Source organism: Triticum dicoccoides, chromosome 7A (assembly GCF_002162155.2).
Source record: "Triticum dicoccoides isolate Atlit2015 ecotype Zavitan chromosome 7A, WEW_v2.0, whole genome shotgun sequence".
NCBI classification, from domain to species: Eukaryota; Viridiplantae; Streptophyta; class Magnoliopsida; order Poales; family Poaceae; genus Triticum; species Triticum dicoccoides.
In genome coordinates this window covers 563225236-563250252 of record NC_041392.1, presented here as the reverse complement: position 1 = coordinate 563250252, position 25017 = coordinate 563225236, and positions in this window count along the sequence as shown.

The window sequence follows — 25017 nt, the reverse complement described above, 5'->3', positions numbered from 1 at the left end:
AAGTATAATCATATCTCAAGCATAGTTGCCTAGCATTCCAATTCAATATATGAATTTGATCCCATAATAGTTTCCCTTTTTGTGTCAAGCGATAATCCCTGAAGTATTCACGCTGATCCAACGTTACTCCCATTACATAATTGAATGGGGTTTTCTCAGGATTATTAAAGTAGTACATAATATCTTTCACATAACCATCATCGAGGGTTTTAGGAGGTTCCTCATCTCCATGAGCAGCAAGTACACCTAATTTTTTTGGTATTTCATGTTCCATATACATAACTAAAGATAAAGAACAACTAAGAACAACAAATAAAAATTACTTAGTGATAAAGCAAACAAGCACACACGAGAATATTCACCCCACGCTATTGCTCCCCGGCAACAGCGCCAGAAAAAGGTCTTGATAACCCACAAGTATAGGGGATCACAACAGTTTTCGATAAGTAAGAGTGTCGAACCCAACGAGGAGCTAAAGGCAGAACAAATATTCCCTCAAGTTCTATCGACCACCGATACAACTCTACGCACGCTTGATGTTCACTTTACCTAGAACAAGTATGAAACTAGAAGTACTTTGTAGGTGTTGTTAGATAGGTTTGCAAGATAATAAAGAGTACATAAATAAAAAGTAGGGGCAGTTTAGGTAAAGACACAACTAGGTTAGTTTTAGTAAGAGCTTTTTGTTACGAGAAAGTTATTTGTCCCTAGGCAATTGATAACTAGACCGGTAATCATTATTGCAATTTTATATGAGGGAGAGGCATAAGCTAACATACTTTCTCTACTGGGATCATATGCACTTATGATTGGAACTCTAGCAAGCACCCGCAACTACTAAAGATCATTAAGGTAAAACCCAACCATACCATTAAAGCATCAAGTCCTCTTTATCCCATACGCAACAACCCCCTTACTCGGGTTTGTGTTTCAGTCACTCACGCAACCCACTATAAGAGAATCATAAACGTATTGCAACACCCTACAACGGGAATCCCTCACGCTTGCGCAACACGGAGAGCACCATAGGACAACACCAATAATAAAACATACAACTCAAACCAATCACGATCATCAAATAACCCATAGGACAAAACAGATCTACTCAAACATCATAGGATAGCCATACATCATTGGGAAATAATATATAGCGTTGAGCACCATGTTGAAGTAGATATTACAGTGGGTAAGAGAGAGGTTACACCACTGCATAGAGGGGGGAAGAGTTGGTGATGATGGCGGTGAAGTTGTTGGTGAAGATTGCGGTGATGATGATGGCCCCCGGTGGCACTCACTACAAAAAAAAAGACACATCCGTGACATTTTGGGCTGAACGAATTTTTTTGTCATACATATGACACTTCTATGACGATAATTGTGACAAAACCTGGTATCATCATAGACGTGGTGAGATCCTACTTCTATGACAAAAAATCATGACAAAAATGGGCTTTTCGTCCTGGGCGGGCCGGAGACGCTGCTGCATGACATTCTTTGGGCCGTCCTTGACGGAAAAAACCATGGTAGAAGCGAGGGGGAGGAAAATTTCGATGAGTTCCCGGTTACGGTGGGAGGTCGGGGGCTGAGTGATGCGCGTTTCTCTCGTACACGTACGCGCGTGTGTGCGAGGCATTGGCTCTAACTGAACCCGAGCGAGGCGTTGGGCTCTAACTGAACCCGAGCGATTGCACTGCAGGCTACGCGTTACTGAACCCGAGCGATCGATCGATGGCTGTTAACTGAACCCGATCGAGCAATTCCTTCGCTACTGCTGCTAACTGAAGCCGGTCGATTGGATGAATAGTGAGCATTGCAGGGGGGGGGTTGGATGAACAGTGAGCGGTGGCGTTGCCTCTAGATGAACAGGACCCCGTGGTGTGGAGGGCTGGATGAACAGTAGACGGTGGAGGGGTGCCCGTGAAGGGGTGGTTGAACAGGACCCCGTGGTCTGGAGGGCTGGATGAAGAGTAGACGGTGGAGGGGTGCCCATGGAGGGGTGGTTGAACAGTAGCCGGTGGAGTAGCGCGCGGCGGAGGCTGGATGAACAGGAGCCCGTGGAGGCTGGAGGAGGTCGACGGTGGAGATGAATAGTATCTTGTGGAGTCCCGTTTTGCGGTACGCCACACCCCTCTCGATGAACAGGACCCCCGTTTCAACCGTAGGAGGTCCGTTTCGTCCGTTTTGCGGTAAGCCACACCCCTCCCGATCAACAGGACCCCCGTTCGACCGTAGGGGGTCCATTTCGTCCGTTTTGCGGTACACCACACCCCTCCCGATCAATAGGACCCCCGTTTTGACCGTAGGAGGTCCGTTTCCTCCGTTTTGTGGTACGCCACACCCCTCCCGATCGATAGGACCCCATTCCGAACGTAGGAGGTCCGTTTCCTCTGTTTTGCGGTACGCCAAGCCTCGTTTATATCGCCTGTTCCATGCAAGCCCTCCCGATGAACACGACCACGCATTCCGTTCCGACCCAGCCGGTTGGCTCCCATGCGTTCCGTTGCCTCCCGATGAACACGACGCATTCCGTTGCCTCCCCATGAACACGACGCATTCCGTTGCGTCCCCATGAACACGATGCATTCCGTTGCCTCCCCATGAACACGATGACGACGCTGTTTCTCCGCTCCGACCCAGCCATGTACACGAGCCCTAGCCGTATGTATGTGTAACATCCCAAATTTTCAATTTGGAATGTTATACACTAGATCATCATTGCATATCATAATTATTGCATTTTGGTTGATCCTAGAAATTTCACGCAACTCAAGGACCCTCGGAGAGAGTTGGGGACTTCGTTATTTTCATATTTGAGTTGTCTCAAATTTTGAAAATAGGATCATTTGATTTTATTTATTTTATCTTCAGTTATTTCTTTTATAAAAATTATGAGAGAGGGAATAAAATGACTTTACCACAATAAAGAAATATTGAGGATTTAATAAAAAAATCAAATAAGATTTTATTGGGTTTTATTTGCTATTTTATTTGAATTTAGGAAAAATGTGCGTTTTTCAAAATTGCATTTAGGCCCAAAATAAATGTTCATCCTGTGCGGCTTGATTTTAGAAGCCGGGGAAAATTTATTTCGGGATTTTTGGAGTCCGTTTAGTAGTCCTTTTGTTTTTTTTCTAAGCGTAACTATTTAAAAAAAACGCGCAACCGACCTACGGGCCGTGTCCGACCCGGACACTAAGGCCCGTCCGGCTTTAAAAGCCGGGGAGGCCCGGCCGGAAGCCCCCCCCAAACCCTAGCCGCCCCGCGCCGCCCTAGCCCCGCGCCGCCGCTGCCCCGCGCCGCCACCGCCGCTGCCGCCGCCGGACCCGCCGCCCGAGGTTTGCCTCGATCCCGCCACCAGTTTTTTTTTCAGAAAAAAACCGTTCGGTTTTCTGACGGTTTTGTCGTCTTTTTAGTTTCGTTTTTTTTAAATAGATCAGTTTTCTTGTGTATTTAAATAGTGAGCATTTGTCCGTTCGTTCGTTTTAATGAACGTTCGTCGTTTTTCTTTTTCTCGAATTAAATCCGCGATTTTTCTGATCGCGATTTCTGATCCGATTTTCGTTTTAGTATATCTTTTCGTTCGTTTATCGGAATGAGGCGATTCAAGCGCCTGGAGTTTCGTCTCGAAACCCTCTTTCCGTTTAACCAACTTAAATAAGTTTTTGCCAATGTAAAAATTGCCTTAGATCCAGAATAGTAAGCGAAGCCTGTTTCTTTTGCCGTTTGTCTTTCGTTGCTTCGTTCGATTTGATTCTTTTTGCCAACCGGAGTTCCTAAATTGAACTTTATGGTTAGATCTATTATTTGAGTTTTACCTATGCATTAGTTGAGTACTTATTGTATGCTTGTTTGTTTGCGATAGAGTACCCGGAGTGCGCCGCTTGTTACTTCGAATCGCTAGGTTTCCCGGATCATCAGCAAGGCAAGTAACACTTTGATCATACCTCCTACTACCTAGTTTTATGCATTAGATCAATCCTCTCACCCTGCATGTTTTAGGATCTAATTAAATTGTGGGTTTGGGAAGTAGTTGAGGTAGAACCTATTACCTGTTTATTATCAAACCTTTGGGAGTTACTCTACGTTTGCTTATTATTGCTATGCTATGCTAGTAGACGTGGATTGGGTGAGTGTATCCATGACAGATGTGAGCTTTGTTAATTAATGGTTTACTTAAGCTGGCAACCTAAACACACATCTGGGTGGATTGAGGCACCTGGGTATTCCAGGATTGCCTGTTTTCTTTTGGACCGCCACCCAGGCTCAAAGGGATCATGAGATTATTCATGCTAGAAACTTCCGTGTGTAGCCACAAGCTATTATGGGCTCTAGCATAGTTGACTAAGTCGTGCGAACTCTTACAGTGGTAGACTAGCAGATGTAGGGGATGTAGGTGGTACGGTCTACCCATCGTAAGGTGCTAGTGCTTTTGAAAGACTATGTCTCGGTCATCCGTTTCTCAAACACCATGTAGTGCGAGAAATCCAACGGAGGAGATCGAGTCTTGTGGGGAAAAGTGCGCAAACCTCTGCAGAGTGTATAAAGTAATCATGGTTAGCCGTGTCCCCGGTTATGGACATCTTGAGTATCTAGTACCTGGATTATCATGTGAATCTCAACATGTTACTCTAAAAATTAATTTTGCTGGATTGTTTAATGATGATGTTTAATTGGGATTGAGAATGCTGTCAACCATTCTCAATGTTTAACAACCACCATGATAGTTAAATAAATTTATTCCTTTGCAGTAGGGAAAAATTGGCTTTACTCAAAACTGTAACCATAGAGCTTTCCACCAGCCAAATATGCATATAGAATAGCTATTTCATTCCATTACTATCTATGTGTTACATTGCCAGCATATTCCATGTGCTGACCCGTTTTCGGGCTGCAACGTTAATGTTGCAGACTTTTCAGACGACGATTAAGGAGTTTTAGGTCGTGGTTCTATACTCAGTGATGCCGTTGGAGTTGATGGACTCACTTATCTTCCAAGCCTTCCGCTGTTATCGTTATTAGATGGCCTTAAGCCATATTTATTGTAATAAGTTCTCCTTTGAGACACTCGATGTAATAAGTGTGTGATTGCTACTCTGCTATAAATCAGTACTGTGTGGTGTCAGCATTACTGATCCAGGGATGACATCGGAGCACAGAGATTGGACCGTTTAAGGTCTGGTCGCTACAAGATGGTATCAGAGCACACGCTGACTGTAGGACACGACCACTAAGCTAAAGACCTAGATCACTACTCACTCTCTTCTCTTCTGACCTCTCATCTTTTCTACTCTTTTAGGATGGCGGATGCAAGGAACAAGTTCACTCAACCAGATGAAGATACACCCTTTGGACGTCACTTGAAGGAAGTCACTAGATACCTGAACATAGGAGTACCAAGCTGCACCGGAACCTACAACGCCACTCTACCTGAAGAAGAGCGCTGGATGATCCAAGTTCAAGTTCCAGGAAGGACGTTCATGCCAGTCACTGAGCCCATAGAGTTTTTTTTCGATGCACCAACTTGGAATCTAGGAAAGAGCATGTCAGCTCACATCGCCATGGGACGCACTGGAGAAGTCTACCGCAATGATCTCGAGGATACTATCTACCAGATTTGTGGGCGCCGAGATGAGCACTGGGAGATGATCAGCACCAGAAAGGATAGATCCATTGCAACTTTTATCCAGGAGTTAAACCAGCACATTCGATGCCAGGAGAACCAGATGTGCGCTGACATGATAGACCTGAAGAAGGCCACAATATGTCCCTAGTGAGCCTCTAGTTGACTAGCTCATTGTGATCAACAGATAGTCATGGTTTCCTGGCTATGGACATTGGATGTCGTTGATAACGGGATCACATCATTAGGAGAATGATGTGATGGACAAGACCCAATCCTAAGCATAGCACAAAGGTCGGTTAGTTCGTTTGCTAGAGCTTTTCCAATGTCAAGTATCTCTTCCTTAGACCATGAGATCGTGTAACTCCCGGATACCGTAGGAGTGCTTTGGGTGTACCAAACGTCACAACATAACTGGGTGACTATAAAGGTGCATTACAGGTATCTCCGAAAGTGTCTGTTGGGTTGACACGGATCGAGACTGGGATTTGTCACTCCGTGTTACGGAGAGGTATCACTGGGCCCACTCGGTAGTGCATCATCATAATGAGCTCAAGGTGGCCAAGTGTCTGGTCACGGGATCATGCATTACGGTACGAGTAAAGTGACTTGCCGGTAACGAGACTGAACGAGGTATTGGGATACCGACGATCGAGTCTCGGGCATGTAACGTACCGATTGACAAAGGAAATTGCATACGGGGTTTGATCGAATCCTCAACATCGTGGTTCATCCGATGACAACATCGAGGAGCATGTGGGAGCCAACATGGGTATCCAGATCCCGCTGTTGGTTATTGACCTGAGGTCGTCTCGGTCATGTCTGCATGTCTCCCGAACCCGTAGGGTCTACACACTTAAGGTTCAGTGACGCTAGGGTTATTAGGAAGACTTGTATGTGATTACCGAATGTTGTTCGGAGTCCCAGATCAGATCCCGGACGTCACGAGGAGTTCCGGAATGGTCCGGAGGTAAAGATTTATATAAGGAAAGTGGTTAAACGGACACCGGAAAGTTTCGGTGGCATACCGGTATTGTACCGGGGCCACCGGAAGGGTTCCGGGGGTCCACCGGGTGGGGCCACCCCTCCCGGGGGGGCACATGGGCTGTGTGGGAGAGGGAGCCAGCCCCTAGTGGGCTGGGCGCGCCTCCCCACCTAGGCCCATGCGGCTAGGGCAAGGGGAGGGGAAACCCTAAAGGGGGCGCCCCCCTAGCTTGGGGGGCAAGCCACCCTTTTTCCCTCTCCCTTTGGCCGCCGCCCCCCTCTAGGGTTTCCCCTAGAGGGCCGGCCCCCTTGCCCTTCTCCTCCTATATATAGAGGGGTGAGGGGAGGGCTGCAAGGACACAAGCCAAGGCGCATCCCCTCCCCTCCCCAACACCTCTCCTCCTCCGTACGTGCTTGGCGAAGCCCTGTCGGAGTACTTCTGCACCAACTACACCACGCCGTCGTGCTGCCGTTGGAGTTGCCTTCCTCAACCTCTCCTTCCTCCTTGCTGGATCAAGACGGAGGAGACGTCGCCCGTACCATACGTGTGTTGAACGCGGAGGTGCTGTCCGTTCAGCACTTGGTCATCGGTGATTCGAATCACGTCGAGTACGACTCCATCATCACCAACCCCTTGAACGCTTCCGCACTCAATCTACAAGTGGTATGTAGATGCAAACTCACTCCCTTGACTCGTTGCTTAGATGAACTCATAGATGGATCTTGGTGAAACCGTAGGAAAAAATTTAATTTTCTGCAACGTTCCCTAACAGTGGCATCATGAGCTAGGTCTATGCGTAGTTCTCTTTGCACGAGTAGAACTCAATTTTGTTGTGGGCGTAGATCTTGTCAACTTGCTTGCCGCTACTAGTCTTATCTTGCTTCAACGGTATTGTGGGATGAAGCAGCCCGGACCAACCTTACACGTACGCTTACGTGAGACCGGTTGCACCGACTGACATGCACTAGTTGCATAAGGTGGCTGGCGTGTGTCTGTCTCTCCCACTTTAGTTGGAGCGGATTCGATGAAAAGGTTCCTTATGAAGGGTAAATAGAAGTTGACAAGATCACGTTGTGGTTATTCGTAGGTAAGAAAACGTTCTTGCTAGAACCCAATTGCAGCCACGTAAAAGATGCAACAACAATTAGAGGACGTCTAACTTGTTTTTGCAGCAATTGTCATGTGATGTGATATGGCCAGAAGTTGTGATGAATGATGAATGATATATTGTGATGTATGAGATCATGTTCTTGTAATAGGAATCACGACTTGCATGTCGATGAGTATGACAACCGGCAGGAGCCATAGGAGTTGTCTTTATTTTTGTATGACCTGCGTGTCATTGAAGAACGCCATGTAAACTACTTTACTTTATTGCTAAACGTGTTAGTCATAGAAGTAGAAGTAGTCGTTGGCGTGACAACTTCATGAAGACACGATGATGGAGATCATGATGATGGAGATCATGGTGTCATGCCGGTGACAAGATGATCATGGAGCCCCGAAGATGAAGATCAAAGGAGCTATATGATATTGGCCATATCATGTCACTACTTTATATAATTGCATGTGATGTTTATTATGTTTATGCATCTTGTTTACTTAGATCGACGGTAGTAAATAAGATGATCCCTTATAACAATTTCAAGAAAGTGTTCCCCCTAACTGTGCACCATTGCTAAAGTTCGTCGTTTCGAAGCACCACGTGATGATCGGGTGTGATAGATCCTTACGTTCACATACAACGGGTGTAAGACAGTTTTACACATGCAAAAACACTTAGGGTTAACTTGACGAGCCTAGCATGTACAGACATGGCCTCAGAACACGGAGACCGAAAGGTCGAACACGAGTCGTATGGAAGATACGATCAACATGAGAATGTTCACCGACGATGACTAGTCCGTCTCACGTGATGATCGGACACGGTTTAGTCGACTCGGATCGTGTAACACTTAGATGACTAGAGGGATGTCTAATCTGAGTGGGAGTTCATTCAATAATTTGATTAGATGAACTTAATTATCATGAACTTAGTCTAAAACCTTTTGCAAATATGTCTTGTAGATCAAATGGCCAACGCTCATGTCAACTTGAATTTCAACGCGTTCCTAGAGAAAACCAAGCTGAAAGATGATGGCAGCAACTATACGGACTGGGTCCGGAACCTGAGGATCATCCTCATAGCTGCCAGGAAACAATATGTCCTAGAAGGACCGCTAGGTGACGCTCCCGTCCCAGAGAACCAAGACATTATGAATGCTTGGCAGTCTCGTGCTGATGATTACTCCCTCGTTCAGTGCGGCATGCTTTACAGCTTAGAACCGGGGCTCCAAAAGCGTTTTGAGCATCACGGAGCATATGAGATGTTCGAGGAGCTGAAACTAGTTTTCCAAGCTCACGCCCGGGTCGAGAGATATGACATCTCCGACAAGTTCTATAGTTGTAAGATGGAGGAAAATAGTTCTGTCAGTGAGCACATACTCAAGATGTCTAGGTTGCACAACCGTATGACCCAGCTGAATATTAACCTCCCTGATGAGGCAGTCATTGACAGAATCCTTCAATCGCTCCCACCAAGCTACAAGAGCTTTGTGATGAACTACAATATGCAGGGGATGGTAAAGACCATTCCTGAAGTATTTTCTATGCTGAAGTCAGCAGAGGTTGAAATCAAGAAAGAACATCAAGTGTTGCTGGTCAATAAGACCACTAAGTTCAAGAAGGGCAAGGGTAAGAAGAACTTCAAGAAGGACGGCAAGGAGGTTGCCGCGCCCGGTAAGCCAGTTGCCGGGAAGAAGTCAAAGAATGGACCCAAGCCTGAGACTGAGTGCTTTTATTGCAAGGGGAAGGGTCACTGGAAGCGGAACTGCCCCAAATACTTAGCGGATAAGAAGGCCGGCAACACTAAAGGTATATTTGATATACATGTAATTGATGTGTACCTTACCAGTACTCGTAGTAACTCCTGGGTATTTGATACCGGTGCTGTTGCTCATATTTGTAACTCACAGCAGGGGCTGCGGAATAAGCGGAGACTGGCAAAGGACGAGGTGACGATGCGCGTCGGGAATGGTTCCAGAGTCGATGTGATCGTCGTCAGCACGCTACCTCTACATTTACCCACGGGATTAGTTTTGAACCTTAATAATTGTTATTTAGTACCAAGTTTGAGCATGAACATTGTATCTGGATCTCGTTTAATACGAGATGGCTACTCATTTAAGTCTGAGAATAATGGTTGTTCGATTTATATGAGAGATATGTTTTATGGTCATGCTCCGATGGTCAATGGTTTATTCTTAATGAATCTCGAGCGTAATACTACACATATTCATAGCGTGAATACCAAAAGATGTAAAGTTGATAACGATAGTCCCACATACTTATGGCACTGCCGCCTTGGTCACATTGGTGTCAAGCGCATGAAGAAGCTCCATGCTGATGGACTTTTAGAGTCTCTTGATTATAAATCATTTGACACATGCGAACCATGCCTCATGGGCAAGATGACCAAGACTCTGTTCTCCGGAACAATGGAGTGAGCAACCAACTTGTTGGAAATCATACATACCGATGTGTGCGGTCCAATGAGTGTTGAGGCTCGCGGAGGATATCGTTATGTTCTCACTCTCACTGATGACTTGAGTAGATATGGGTATGTCTACTTAATGAAACAGAAGTCTGAGACCTTTGAAAAGTTCAAGGAATTTCAGAATGAGGTAGAGAGTCAACGTGACCGAAAGATAAAATTCCTATGATCAGATTGTGGAGGAGAATACTTAAGTCACGAATTTGGTACACACTTAAGGAAATGTGGAATCGTTTCACAACTCACGCCGCCTGGAACACCTCGGCGTAACGGTGTGTCCAAACGTCGTAATCGCACTCTATTAGATATGGTGCGGTCTATGATGTCTCTTACCGATTTACCACTATCATTTTGGGGATACGCTCTAGAGACAGCTACATTCACTTTAAATAGGGCACCGTCTAAATCCGTTGAGACGACACCATATGAATTATGGTTTGGGAAGAAACCTAAGCTGTCGTTTCTAAAAGTTTGGGGATGCGATGCTTATGTCAAGAAACTTCAACCTGAAAAGCTCGAACCCAAGTCGGAAAAATGCGTCTTCATAGGATACCCTAAGGAAACCATTGGGTATACCTTCTACTTAAGATCCGAGGGCAAGATCTTTGTTGCCAAGAACGGATCCTTTCTGGAAAAATAGTTTCTCTCGAAAGAAGTAAGTGGGAGGAAAGTAGAACTCGATGAAGTACTACCTCTTGAACCGGAAAGTAGTGCAGCCCAAGAAAATGTTCCTGTGATGCCTACACCAACTGAAGAGGAAAATAATGATGATGATCAAGGTACTTCAGATCAAGTTGCTACTGAACTTCGTAGGTCCACAAGGACACGTTCCGCACCAGAGTGGTACGGCAACCCTGTCCTGGAAATCATGTTGTTAGACAACGGTGAACCTTCGAACTATGAAGAAGCGATGGCGGGCCCAGATTCCAACAAATGGCTAGAAGCCATGAAATCCGAGATAGAATCCATGTATGAAAACAAAGTATGGACTTTGACTGACTTGCCCGATGATCGGCGAGCGATAGAAAACAAATGGATCTTTAAGAAGAAGACGGACGCGGATGGTAATGTCACCATCTATAAAGCTCGACTTGTCGCTAAGGATTATCGGCAAGTTCAAGGGATTGACTACGATGAGACTTTCTCTCCCGTAGCAAAGCTTAAGTCCGTCCGAATCATGTTAGCAATTGCCGCATACTATGATTATGAGATATGGCAGATGGACGTCAAAACGGCATTCCTTAACGGGCATCTTAAGGAAGAACTGTATATGATGCAGCCAGAAGGTTTTGTCGATCCTAAGAACGCTAACAAAGTATGCAAGCTGCAGCGATCCATTTATGGGCTGGTGCAAGCATCTCGGAGTTGGAATATTCGCTTTGATGAGATGATCAAAGCGTTTGGGTTTATGCAGACTTATGGAGAAGCCTGCGTTTACAAGAAAGTGAGTGGGAGCTCTGTAGCATTTCTCATATTATATGTAGATGACATACTCTTGATGGGAAATGATATAGAACTTTTGGACAGCATTAAGGCCTACTTGAATAAGTGTTTTTCAATGAAGGACCTTGGAGAAGCTGCTTATATATTAGGCATCAAGATCTATAGAAATAGATCGAGACGCCTCATAGGTCTTTCACAAAGCACATACCTTGATAAAATTTTGAAGAAGTTCAAAATGGATTAGTCTAAGAAGGGGTTCTTGCCTGTATTGCAAGGTGTGAGATTGAGCTCGGCTCAATGCCCGACCACGGCAAAAGATATAGAAGAGATGAGTGTCATCCCCTATGCTTCAGCCATAGGATCTATTATGTATGCCATGCTGTGTACCTGACCTGATGTAAACCTTGCCGTAAGTTTGGTAGGTAGGTACCAAAGTAATCCCGGCAAGGAACACTGGACAGCGGTCAAGAATATCCTGAAGTACCTGAAAAGGACAAAGGACATGTTTCTCGTTTATGGAGGTGATGAAGAGCTCGTCGTAAAGGGTTACGTCGACGCTAGCTTTGACACAGATCTGGATGACTCTAAGTCACAAACCGGATACGTGTATATGTTGAATGGTGGAGCAGTAAGCTGGTGCAGCTGCAAGCAGAGCATGGTGGCGGGATCTACATGTGAAGCGGAGTACATGGCAGCCTCGGAGGCAGCGCATGAAGCTATTTGGGTGAAGGAGTTCATCACCGACCTAGGAGTCATACCCAATGCGTCGGGGCCGATCAAACTCTTCTGTGACAACACTGGAGCTATTGCCCTTGCCAAGGAGCCCAGGTTTCACAAGAAGACCAGGCATATCAAGCGTCGTTTCAACTCCATCCGTGAAAATGTTCAAGATGGAGACATAGAAATTTGCAAAGTACATACGGATCTGAATGTCGCAGATCCGTTGACTAAACCTCTCTCGCGAGCAAAACATGATCAGCACCAGAACTCTATGGGTGTTCGATTCATCACAATGTAACTAGATTATTGACTCTAGTGCAAGTGGGAGACTGTTGGAAATATGCCCTAGAGGCAATAATAAAAGTGTTATTATTATATTTCTTTGTTCATGATAATAGTCTTTTGTTCATGCTATAACTGCATTATTCGGAAATCGTAATACACGTGTGAATACATAGACCACAATATGTCCCTAGTTAGCCTCTAGTTGACTAGCTCATTGTGATCAACAGATAGTCATGGTTTCCTGGCTATGGACATTGGATGTCGTTGATAACGGGATCACATCATTAGGAGAATGATGTGATGGACAAGACCCAATCCTAAGCATAGCACAAAGGTCGGTTAGTTCCTTTGCTAGAGCTTTTCCAATGTCAAGTATCTCTTCCTTAGACCATGAGACCGTGTAACTCCCGGATACCGTAGGAGTGCTTTGGGTGTACCAAACGTCACAACGTAAATGGGTGACTATAAAGGTGCATTACAGGTATCTCCGAAAGTGTCTGTTGGGTTGACACGGATCGAGACTGGGATTTGTCACTCCGTGTTACGGAGAGGTATCACTGGGCCCACTCGGTAGTGCATCATCATAATGAGCTCAAGGTGGCCAAGTGTCTGGTCACGGGATCATGCATTACGGTACGAGTAAAGCGACTTGCCGGTAACGAGACTGAACGAGGTATTGGGATACCGATGATCGAGTCTCGGGCATGTAACGTACCGATTGACAAAGGGAATTGCATACGGGGTTTGATCGAATCCTCGACATCGTGGTTCATCCAATGACAACATCGAGGAGCATGTGGGAGCCAACATGGGTATCCAGATCCCGCTGTTGGTTATTGACCTGAGGTCGTCTCGGTCATGTCTGCATGTCTCCCGAACCCGTAGGGTCTACACACTTAACGTTCGGTGATGCTAGGGTTATTAGGAAGACTTGTATGTGATTACCGAATGTTGTTCGGAGTCCCGGATGAGATCCCGGACGTCACGAGGAGTTCCGGAATGGTCCGGAGGTAAAGATTTATATAAGGAAAGTGGTTAAACGGACACCGGAAAGTTTCGGTGGCATACCGGTATTGTACCGGGGCCACCAGAAGGGTTCCGGGGGTCCACCGGGTGGGGCCACCCCTCCCGGGGGGCCACATGGGCTGTGTGGGAGAGGGAGCCAGCCCCTAGTGTGCTGGGTGCGCCTCCCCACCTAGGCCCATGCGGCTAGGGCAAGGGGAGGGGAAACCCTAAAGGGGGCGCCCCCCCCCCCTAGCTTGGGGGGCAAGCCACCCTTTTTCCCTCTCCCTTTGGCCGCCGCCCCCCTCTAGGGTTTCCCCTAGAGGGCCGGCCCCCTTGCCCCTCTCCTCCTATATATAGAGGGGTGAGGGGAGGGCTGCAAGGACACAAGCCAAGGCGCAGCCCCTCCCCTCCCGAACACCTCTCCTCCTTCGTACGTGCTTGGCGAAGCCCTGTCAGAGTACTTCTGCACCAACTACACCACGCCGTCGTGCTGCCATTGGAGCTGCCTTCCTCAACCTCTCCTTCCTCCTTGCTAGATCAAGACGGAGGAGACGTCGCCCGTACCGTACGTGTGTTGAACTCGGAGGTGCTGTCCGTTCAGCACTTGGTCCTCGGTGATCCGAATCACGTCGAGTATGACTCCATCATCACCAACCCCTTGAACGCTTCCGCACTCAATCTACAAGTGGTATGTAGATGCAAACTCACTCCCTTGACTCGTTGCTTAGATGAACTCATAGATGGATCTTGGTGAAACCGTAGGAAATTTTTTAATTTTCTGCAACGTTCCCCAACAGTAGCAGCATTGGAGATTCAGTCTACTTTGATGGATAAGATCAGAGAAGCTCAAAGGACTGATAAGGAAATTGCTTCTATTAAGGATAAAATGAGCAAAGGAAAAGCTAAGGGATTTCGTGAGGATGAGCACGATACCTTATGGTTTGAAGACCATGTCTATGTACCAAATGATCCGGAGATTAGGAAGCTAATTCTGCAAGAGGCCCATGACTCACCATACTCGATTCACCCAGGAAATACCAAGATGTATTTGGATTTGAAGGATATTTTCTGGTGGACCAGAATGAAGAAGACTATTGCGGAATATGTAGCAGTTTGTGATGTATGCCAGAGAGTGAAGGCAGAGCATCAGAAGCCAGCAGGATTGCTACAACCATTGCCGATACCCGAATGGAAGTGGGATAAGCTAGGCATGGATTTTATTACAGGATTGCCCAGAACACGTTCAGGCTATGACTCGATATGGGTTGTAATCGATCGTTTGACAAAGGTAGCTCATTTCATTCCAGTGAAGACTACCTATACCAGTGCAAAGTTGGCAAAGATATACATGACCAGGATCGTATGTCTGCATGGAGTTCCAAGGAGCATTGTATCAGATAGAGGAACCCAGTTTACCTCAAAGTTCTGGAATCAGTTGCATGAGACTTTGGGAACCAGACTGGAGTTTAGCATAGCTTTCCACCCACAGATAGATGGACAAACCAAGAGAGTCAATCAGATTTTGGAGGATATGCTAAGAGCTTGTGCGCTAGATTATGGATCTAGTTGGGATGAGAATTTGCCATATGCAGAGTTCTCTTACAACAACAACTATCAAACCAGTTTGAAGATGGCCCCTTTCAAAGCCTTGTACGGAAGGAGGTGCATGACCCCATTGTCTTGGGATGAAGTTGGAGACCGCCGGTTGTTTGGACGGGATCTGATAAAAGAGTCTGAACAGAAAGTGAAATTGATTCGCGATAGGCTGAAGGTAGCTCAGTCCAGGCAGAAGAGTTATGCAGATTCTAAACGCAAGGAGACAGTTTACAAAGTAGGAGACCGAGTTTATCTTCGAGTATCTCCACTTCGAGGAGTTAAGCGCTTTGGAGTTAAGGGAAAACTAGCGCCACGTTTTGTAGGCCCATACAAAGTTTTGGAGCGTATGGGAGAAGTAGCCTACAAGTTGAAATTACCCGAAGGACTGTCAGGAGTTCACGACGTGTTTCATGTATCCTAGTTGAAGAAGTGCCATGCAGAAATGGCTGACATACCGCTGAGGGATACGGTACCACTGGAAGCAATTCAATTGGACAGTGATTTGACCTATGAGGAGAAACCAGTTAAGATTCTAGAATATGCCAGTCGAGTCACCCGCAGCAAGGTTATCAAGTTTTGCAAGGTTTAGTGGAGCCACCACATGGAGGATGAAGCCACCTGGGAACGAGAGGAAGATTTGCTGAAAGACCACCCTCACCTATTTTCTAGCCAACCCGAATCTCGAGGGCGAGATTCATCTTAAGGGGGCTAGGTTTGTAACATCCCAAATTTTCAATTTGGAATGTTATACACTAGATCATCATTGCATATCATAATTATTGCATTCTGGTTGATCCTAGAAATTTCACGCAACTCAAGGACCCTCGGAGAGAGTTGGGGATTTCGTTATTTTCATATTTGAGTTGTCTCAAATTTTGAAAATAGGATCATTTGATTTTATTTATTTTATCTTCAGTTATTTCTTTTATAAAAACATGTGAGAGGGAATAAAATGACTTTCCCAAAATAAAGAAATATTGAGGATTTAATAAAAAAACCAAATAAGATTTTATTGGGTTTTATTTGCTATTTTATTTGAATTTAGGAAAAATGTGCGTTTTTCAAAATTGCATTTAGGCCCCAAATAAATGTTCATCCTGTGCGGCTTGATTTTAGAAGCCGGGGAAAATTTATTTCGGGATTTTTGGAGTCCGTTTAGTAGTCCTTTTGTTTTTTCTGAGCGTAACTATTTATAAAAAATGCGCAAGCGACCTACGGGCCATGTCCGACCCGGACACTAAGGCCCGTCCGGCTTTAAAAGCCGGGGAGGCCCAGCCGGAAGCCCCCCCAAACCCTAGCCGCCCTAGCCCCGCGTCGCCGCCGCCGCCGCCTTCGCCCCGCACCGCCCTGCCGCCCCGCGCCGCCACCGCCGCTGCCACCGCCCGCCGCCGCCGTCGCCGGAGCCGCCGCCGCCGGACCCGCCGCCCGAGGTTTACCTCGATCCCGCCGCTATTTTTTTAGAAAAAAAACTGTTCGGTTTTCCAACGGTTTTGTCATTTTTTTAGTTTTGGTTTTTTTAAATAGATCGGTTTTCCGGTTTATTTAAATACTGAGCGTTCGTCCGTTCGTTCGTTTTAACGAACATTCGTCATTTTTCTTTTTCTCGGATTAAATCCGCGATTTCTGATCCGATTTTCGTTTTAGTATATCTTTTCGCTCGTTTATCGGAATCAGGCGATTCAAGTGCCTGGAGTTTCGTCTCGAAACCCTCTTTCCGTTTAACCAACTTAAACAAGTTTTTGCCACTGTAAAAATTGCCTTAGATCCAGAATAGTAAATGAAGCCTGTTTCTTTTGCCGTTTGTCTTTCGTTGCTTCGTTCGATGTGATTCTTTTTGCCAACCGGAGTTCCTAAATTGAACTTTCTGGTTAGATCTCTTATTTGAGTTTTACCTGTGCATTAGTTGAGTACTTATTGTATGCTTGTTTGTTTGCGATAGAGTACCCGGAGTGCACTGCTTGTTACTTCGAATCGCTAGGTTTCCCGGATCATCAGCAAGGCAAGTAACACTTTGATCATACCTCCTACTACCCAGTTTTATTGCATTAGATCAATCCTCACACCCTGCATGTTTTAGGATCTAATTAAATTGTGGGTTTGGGAAGTAGTTGAGGTAGAACCTATTACCTGTTTATTATAAAACCTTTGGGAGTTACTCTACGTTTGCTTATTATTGCTATGCTATGCTAGTAGACGTGGATTGAGTGAGTGTATCCATGACAGATGTGAGCTTCGTTAATTAATGGTTTACTTAAGGTGGCAACCTAAACACACATCTGGGTGGATTGAGGCACCTGGGTATTCCAGGATTGCCTATTTTCTTTTGGACCGCCACCCAGGCTCAAAGGGATCATGAGATTATTCATGCTAGAAACTTCCGTGTGCAGCCACAAGCTATTATGGGCTCTAGCATAGTTGACTAAGTCGTACGAACTCTTATAGTGGTAGACTAGCAGATGTAGGGGATGTAGGTGGTACGGTCTACCCATCGTAAGGTGCTAGTGCTTCTGAAAGACTATGTCTTGGTCATCCGTTTCTCAAACACCATGTAGTGCGAGAAATCCAACGGAGGAGATCGAGTCTTGTGGGGAAAAGTGCGCAAACCTCTGCAGAGTGTATAAAGTAATGATGGTTAGCCGTGTCCCCGGTTATGCACATCTTGAGTATCTAGTACCTGGATTATCATGTGAATCTCAACATGTTACTCTAAAAATTAATTTTGCTGGATTGTTTAATGATGATGTTTAATTGGGATTGAGAATGCTGTCAACCATTCTCAATGTTTAACAACCACCATGATAGTTAAATAAATTTATTCCTTTGCAGTAGGGAAAAAATGGCTTTACGCAAAACTGTAACCATAGAGCTTTCCACCAGCCAAATATGCATATAGAATAGCTGTTTCATTCCATTACTCTCTATGTGTTACATTGGCAGCATATTCCATGTGCTGAACTGTTTTCGGGCTGCAACGTTAATGTTGCAGACTTTTAGACGATGATTAAGGAGTTTTAGGTCGTGGTTCTATACTCAGTGATGCCGTTGGAGTTGATGGACTCACTTATCTTCCAAGCCTTCCGCTGTTATCGTTATTAGATGGCCTTAAGCCATATTTATTGTAATAAGTTCTCCTTTGAGACACTCGATGTAATAAGTGTGTGATTGCTACTCTGCTATAAATCCTTCAAGTACTGTGTGGTGTCAGCATTACTGATCCAGGGATGACACCGGAGCACAGAGATTGGACCGTTTGAGGTCTGGTCGCTACTGTATGCGCGAGTAGGCGTTCGAGACCCCGCCCGTATGTACATGTGCGTGGCTGTATTTTCTTTCTTGCACCCTGGCCGATGTACGTATGTGTACTTGCTACGTGCACGCCTCCACTACGACACGTGTGCGCCTCTACTACGACACGTGTGCGCCTCTACATCGACCAATATGTACGTACACGTTCGTGACCAGAATGACAACGCTACGTACGCTTCGACCAGTTGGGTCCTGACTGTCAGGCACTTCCTTGCCTGCGAAGATGTAGCTGGTGGGTCCCAGCAGTCAGGGGGCGAATCGTTTCTTTCTGCCCGGACGCACTTCCTTGCGTTCGAAGATGTAGCCGGTGGGTCCCAGCAGTTAGGGGGGCGAATCATTTTTTTTGCCCGGACGCACTTCCTTGAGTGCGAAGGTGTAGCTGGTGGGTCCCAGCATCAGGGGGCGAATCGTTTTTTTGCCCGGACGCACTTCCTTGCGTGCGAAGATGAAGCTGGTGGGTCCCAGCAGTCAGGGGGAAACATTTTTTCCGTGAAATACAGTGGCCCGTCCGGTGGGTCCCAGCTGTCAGGTGGAGGAATCATTATTTTCCGTGTAATAAGGAGGCACTTCCTTGCTGCGGCCGTGGACCCAGCTGTCAGCATCTCCACGTATAGTCCACGTCCAATGGAAGTCGTTCCTTGACCATGTTGACCAGGCCGTGCCTAGAGCACCACGGCGGTGGACGACGGCGAGGCCTAGGAAGGGGACGACGTGGAGCCAGGGAAGACGCGGCAGTGGAAGCCCGCGTGGAGAGGAGTACGAGGGTTCACTGGTTCGGCTACGGTGTGAGGCTGCCGTCGCCGCAGGGCCTGGCCAGTGGTGGGAATAGTAGGGGCGGTGAGGCCTCCGCGGCAGCATAGCCGGCCACGGGAGGCAGGAGCATGCGGCACGACCGGCGCTGCTTTGGGCGGCTGGAGCAAGAAGACCAGAGGTTGAAGACGCACTACGGCCGTTGGATGGACATATATGGTCACTGGAGCTAGAATCGTTCGTATTGACTAAGTTGACAAAGCCCTCCGTCCCCGTCAACTTAGTTGGCCCACAAGTCATCCTCCCACTATGGTGGGTCCTAGCTAGCAGGGGGTATTCATTTTTTGTGCGTAATAAGGAGGCACTTCCTTGCGTGCAAAGATATAGCTGGTGGGTCCGACATGTCAGCGAGGGGAACGTTTTTTTCACGAAATACAGAGGCCCTTCCGGTGGGTCCCAGCTGTCAGGTGGAGGAATCATTATTTTGCGCGTACAGTCCACGGCCGATGGATGTCGTTCGTTGACCACGTTGACCAGGCCGCGCCGAGAGCACCATGGCGGTGGACGACGGCGAGGCCTAGGAAGGGAATGACACGGAGCCGGGGAAGACTCGGCAATGGTTGCCCACGCGATGGGGAGTACGAGGGTTTACTGGTCCGGCTGCCGGTGCCGGAAAATAATAGGAGGTGTGGGTGAGTAGAGGAATGGCCTGGCCAGCAATGAAGTAGGGTGGGGCAGTGCGGCCTGTGCGGCAGCACAGCCGGCCACGGGAGGCGGGAGCAGGCAGTCCCATCGGAGCTGGTTTGGGCGGCTGGAGCAAGAAGATCAGATATTGAAGAAGCAGCATGGCCGCTGGATTAACATCCAATGGTCACTGCTGCTAGAATCGTTTGTGGACGAAGTTGACAAAGCCAAAGTACACGTCAACCTAGTAGACCCACAAGTCAGCCTTCAAATCTGTCCCAAACGGCATACAGCCCGAAATTTCTAGCCAGATTCAAATGAATTTTAAATCTAAATATACCTTAATTTAAATTCAATGAAAATTTACCCGCACAAAAACAATGAAATTTAAAATATCAAAATCCAAAAGAAAACAATATTTTGGAACTAATTGCCTGTTTGCTATTTTTTTTCATTTTATAGCCCATTTATTATTACTTATAGCCCATTTCTTATTACTTATAGCCCATTTTCTAGGCAAAATGCATCCCTCCTCGTCTTGAAAGATTTCTGGCCTAGAAGGGCGTAGAAAAGTAAGTAGGCCTATGTTGGTTATACTGCAAAAAACAAAATAGCTGGCTAGCCATTTTCAGAAAGGAAAAAACCAAACTGGACTGGTCATGTGCTAAACATATGAAATAAAAGCCTGGGCTAGACGGGCCACGGGTCCTGCACAACCCAGTTGATACCTTTCTCCGTCCCAAAAAAACAAAATTATTGCGCGCGCCGCTGGGTCCCTACTGTCATCCTCACCATGTATAGTCATCTCCTTATTCCTCTCGGTTGTTGACCATGTTGACAACACCGGAGGGCGGCGCCGCGGCGAGCGAACCAAGGCGGAGGACGATGGTGAGGCCTCGGACGAGAACGAACAGGAGCCGGGGAAGATCACATCCAGCCGTGGGAGGCGGGAGCAGGCGGTCCCGCCGACGCTGGTTTGGCTTTGGCGGCTCGAGGAAGAAGAGACTGAAGAAACGCGATAGACGTTGAATGTCAATCCAATGGTCAAGGTTGGCACAATCGTTTGTTGACTAAGCGGACACCAAGTAACATACTTTTTTATATATAGGAAGAAAACTGCAAGGAAAATGTGTTCGTTTGCCGTCCTCCTCACAGGAACGTTCGCCACATAAGTGACTAGCACCCTTGGTTTTCAACCGAGAGGTCTTGGGTTCGAGTCCCAGGAACTCTCAATTTTTTCCTTCTTCCTTCCTCGCAAAAAGGGAAAGAAAATCAAAGACTTGGGAAGGCGTACAGAACAAGCTAGTGTACCAGTAAAGAGACGTTGCCGAGTTTTAGAAAAAAGAAAGACGTGCTCCTGTAGCTGGTTCGAATCCAAACCTAGACTATGACTATATATGGTGCTATGCTACTCTGCAAGTAATGAAACTGACATATCCAACGTTCGCTTCTCCTCTTCTCTACTTACTCTGCCTAGCATCAGAAGCTCTGGCCGCAGCAACCATGTCTGCTAGCTGCTCGTCCACCTGCTCTTCAGCAGGCAACAACCAGATATGCACCAAGTCACCACCCGTACCATCGCATGTGGGTCTCATCACAACCCCGCCGGCGCACGCACTGCAGCCGATTGCTCATCGCAACCCGCTGCCGTTGGTGTGGTGCCACTGCTGCAAATCACACAGAGTCATCTGTCGCGTCTCAACCACAATCCACAACCCTGGCCGAGTCTTCTACAAATGCCCGAATCATGGGGTAATAATATGTTTAAGTGTTGTTCTGCTGCTTTCAGTTGCTGATTTTTTAATAGTTTGGTTGATGATCTTCAATTTGATTCGTGCAGAAAAGGGAAGATTCGTGTGATTTGTATTTCTGGGAAGTTGCTGATGTGGGGGAATGCAACTATGCTGATTATTTGGTTAGCTGAGGAATCCCAATACCAGCAGGTTGGGGTGTTGGACAAGTAACTGAAGGAACGACAGAAGAGGAAGATGCAGAGCAGAAGGTTAAAGATGCAGTTTCTCTGATCATGGCCAAGCAACAGCTGCTGAACGACCTTGACAACAATGAGGAGATGAAAGAGCTTGTGAAGATAATGGGCAAAATTGATGTGCTCTGTGGGATGATTGTCTCTTTATTTGCAGTGTATGTAGCACTCGTGATGTATTCAGTGGCTATGACATGAGCACTTTGCTGAAACTAGTAATGAATGAAACCTATGTAGCAGGCTGGGCATAGTGTTGTGAACATCTAATGATTTCTATTAACGGAAATCAGTGAGTATCCCCTTTTTCTCATATAAATAAATAAATAGCAGAGGCCCTGTCGGGTCAGCTTTGTTCTCATTCGAAGACGTCGAGCAAATTGCAGTCCAACAGCAAACTATGTCATCAAATTCAAGTTTCACAGCCAAATATGAGTACAATTAAACAACAATGTCATCATGTTTTAGTTGTCATACAATCACCAAACACAAATCAGCATACATAACAAGTGATGTTCTCACAGCAAAGTACTAAACAACATGTTCATCAGGTTTCAGTTGTCATAGCAAACACAATTTCACATAGTAGATAAAAAACGTCTTCTGACAGGCAAATACGACAAAAGCAATGTAATCATCATCCGCAGCAGCAGCGTCAACATCTTCGCCATGTGTATCAGTCTGAATCATAATTCCCCACGGTGCCATCTTCTTCTTCGTCCTCAACGTCCTCGAACGTTGGCTTATTCTTGATCAACTCTTGTATGTCCACAGCACGACAGGCAATCTTTTCGTCGGCGTCATTGACGTGATGGTTCTCAAAGATATTAGGAACATCTGTGTTATATTGTACATCAGGAGCAGTGTAAGCATCATCTTGTTGCGCAACTTCATTAAACGAATTCCTCTGCTCAAACTTTTGCAATACTCTCGAGTCATCGCTACGTGCAAATGTGTCTTCCAAGAAAAATATCTTTGTTGCTTGATTTGCCAAAATAAAAGGCTCGTTGGTCTGGTACACTGCCTTGACATTGATGGATTTGAAATAATCATCAGCTCTGGTTTTGCGATCCTGGAAAACAGGTTATACCAACGACAGCACAACAGAACCACACACTGATGATCCTCGAAATTGGAGATATACTGCAACTGAACAATGTCTGTTATGTTAGCATACATTTCAGTTGTCTCTTTGTCATACGTATCCGTGCTCATGATGGCACTGTTTTGTGTCTTCCTGCCTTCGTCTCATGCAAGGGTGTTGTAGCGCACATCTCCAACAATGCAAGATTCATAATGTCTTACCCGAGTATTAGGACTCATTGCTAGTGAGTAAAGGGCATCATCAACTGCCTGCCCATCCTCCCGTATCTTCTTAACCTATGGTTAGAAAATAGACAAGCTGATCATCTTATGTACTCAATATATTAAAAAATTGATAGTGCACTTCAAAAGCTTACATGGTTCTTGAACCATTTCGCAAATCCCGCCATAACCAGTTTGTCAATGTTTCTTGGATTTTGCGGCAGTAACTCCTCTTTGTAGATGCTGCACAACATAGTGATCGCGTCAAACATCTAAATATATAAGAATGTGCTGCAAGTTTAGTAGATTACGATGTATAAGCTGCAGTACTGCACTTACTTGATATAAGGTAGTATCTCAGGACAATTATTCAACACATACCAAACCATTTTGTCCAAATCTTTAGGTTTGTCCTCTTGTCGACTCTTCCCTGTAACTCGAATAGAATAATTGAAAACATTGAGCTCGGGATTGTCTTTACCCACCTCTTTGCTAAGCTGATCAGCTGTTTCAATGTATTTTGAGCAGAATGTCAACGCTTCTGTAGCAATATAGGCCTCTACAATGGAACCCTCAGGTCTAGCTCTGTTCCTAACATAGCCCTTGAAAGTACCTAGTCGCCTTTCAATAGGGTACATCCAGCCATACTGTACTGGACCTCTAAGTAGTGCCTCATCAGGTAGATGAACAACCAAATGCACCATCACATCAAAGAAGGCTGGAGGATATATCTTCTCAAGGTCACATAGGATAGTTGGTATCTTGTCTCTAAGACGCTCCAAAGCATCTATCCTGATATTCCTACTGTAGAGTTCCCTGAAGAATTGTCCCAACTCTGCAACTGCTCTGTATAAGTCAGGGCGGCCCAATCCTCTAAGGATAACAGGTAAAACCCTTTGAAGTAGGACGTGGTAGTCATGAGTTTTCAACCCTTGTACCTTGTTTCCATCTGCACTGACTCTCCTTTCAGGGTTGGAAGAAAATACATGTGGGAATCTCACACGTGACATGACCTCGCAGAATTCTTTTCTTTTTACCTTGTCCAAGACGTACATAGCTGGTGCCATATCCCGTGGTTTACCTTCATCTTGCACATGCAAATCCTTTCTGATACCCAGGTGTGTCAAATCAATCCTAGATTTTAAGGTATCTTTCGTCTTACCTTCAATATTAAGAAGTGTGCCGATAATGCTGTCACATATATTTTTCTCGATGTGCATCACATCAAGATTATGCCGCAGATCCAAATCTTTCCAATACTCCAAGTCCCACAAAGTGGACCTGCGGGTAAACAATAATCTCTCTTCTACCCTGCCATGCTTCCTTTTCCCGCTACCATTACCAGGATGGTTTCCTGGTGTAATATGCCTGACCTTCTCTAATTCCACTTGCAACTCATCGGCAGTGAGCCTCTTTGGCGCATCACGGTTTTCATGCTTTGCATTGAACACATGTCTTCGGTATTTTCTAGGATGCAACTTGTCCTTGGCAAGGAAACGACGGTGTCCAATGTAACAGATCTTGCTAAGTATTGCGTATGACAGCGGATTCCTGTCACAACGAACACATGCATTGTAACCATGTGTCGTTCACCCTGACATAGTGCCCAAAGCCGGATAATCATGGATGCACCAAATTATAACAGCACACAGGAAGAAATCAGCTGGTGGGCTGCTATATAGGTCTCGAGTGAGAACACCCTTCCATAGCTGTTGAAGTTCGTCCACAAGAGGCTCCACGAACAA